Here is a 1,926-nt window from a genome sequence, read left to right as displayed (position 1 = left end):
ATAAACTTTCTCTCGAACAATTTACCCCGAATTAAGTTGATTTCTCTCAAATATTAACAAGCAAGCAAAATAAGAACAGCCCACACCTTAGTCCATTCACTCTCTCAAACTGAATGTGTGGGATTGGGTTTAGGATTCACTCTATCGAGATGAACCCAGGTCAACCCAATACCTACTAACAATCAATCAATAAGTTTAGTTTTAAAACTTCTCTCTCGAGTAAGGCAAAAACACAAGGGTAGAACTGTATTTGCAACTACAATTCTTAAATTAAACCACAATTAATGATTGAACTCACTTCTAAATAACATTTAAACTAACAATTAGCCATATCCATAAATTAAATCAGCCCATAATCACATAATCATGCCCCAAGAATTGGGGTTTTAGCTAGACATCATAATAAGGTAAAAACTATTACTAAATTGATTATCCATCAATTGGGTAAGAGTAGATTCATCCTTACAATGCTCCAATTCGAAGAATCTCAAAGACCCACTTCCAATTTCTCAAAAGTGAAAAACTTCAATTCATTAAAGCTTAGGAAAATCTAGAGAAAACTTGTCTCAGTCTAATAATATCAGCGACAATTCATATATTATGATATTAGATCCAAACTAAATGTTTAAAAATATATATATAGTCGTCAAAAATATTCTGCGAAAAGCCACTTGGCGAAGTAAGTCAGGCTCGCTGAACCACTCGGCGAGCCCCCCTTTTGTCACTTTAATTGACTTTTTGTCTTGACATTCAACATCCTCAAGGTCTGTAACTTTGGGCAATCCAGCACTGCATCGTGGAACTATTCGGTGATTTGCCGACTTCTCCTTTCCATCGCAAACTTGATTTCTTCCCTCAGGCTTGGCACACTGGAACTTTTAGCGGTCAAATGACTATTCAATGACTCACCAAGTGGACTTGGCGATCACCAGGATTGCGTTTCTTCATTCTTTTAACTCGCTTTGTTCGTTTTTACAAATTAGTGTCCTTTCTTTGTTCCTCAATCCATATACCTAGAAATTAAGGGTTTTACATCAGTTATTAGCACAAAATATGCATTTGTGGACACTAAATCTATATCAATAATGCCCTAAATAAATCCAAATCTAGGACTCATCATGAAGTTTGAGTAATCAAGGTGTATGTGTCGTGCCACGATGTTAAATCAAGCGCTGCTTGGGAGACAACCCAAAATGTATAATCTAGCCAACTATAGGTTTTTCTTTGTGATATAGGAGTTTTCTTCTTTTATTTTTATTTTTATAGCTCCTTTGATAGGTGTTTTATTTTGGTATTAGTGTTGGCTAGATATAGAATAGGGTCTGTACTTAAAAAGTGTCCAAAAAATGTAAAGAGAAAGTCCTAATGATTGCAACATGTGAGGAACGAAAGACAAAATCTATAGGAAAACAGTTGTGTTGTGGTCTACGGACCCCATCGACGGTCCGTTGGTCAATCTACGGACCGTGAATGGTGTCCGTAGATCCCAAGTAAGTCCTTAAAATTTTCTAAGTGTCAGAGTGACCTATGGACCCTATCCACGGTCCGTAGGTCGACCCATGGACCGTCGAGGGGGTCTCACAGATCCAAAATCAGGGTTCTGTCAACCTGACCCGAACCACTTTTAAATAAAATCCCTTCGTTTTAAAACACCCCCCAACGTCCAAAACTCCCTCCCAACCATTTTTCAACTCTCTATCTCCCACAATCACTCCTATTAACCCCATATCAATACCCAATTCACTACCCCAAATCTCATATTCATCCTATTCTCTCCCAAATCACCCATCTTCTCCCCAAAGCGATCTCCTAGTCCAGGTTCAGTGTCCACGCTGGTTTAGTAGTCTTTTTTATCAATCACACACTCGTTTTTGTTGCGTACTTGTAAGGTATGATGATTTTCCTAAACTTTGAGTATTTCATAGT

Source organism: Solanum verrucosum, unplaced genomic scaffold (genome assembly GCF_900185275.1).
Source record: "Solanum verrucosum unplaced genomic scaffold, falcon-dt-bn FXZP01000058.1, whole genome shotgun sequence".
Classification (NCBI taxonomy): Eukaryota; Viridiplantae; Streptophyta; class Magnoliopsida; order Solanales; family Solanaceae; genus Solanum; species Solanum verrucosum.
The sequence above is the reverse complement of the archived record's forward strand: the minus strand, read 5'-3'. Positions refer to the sequence as shown.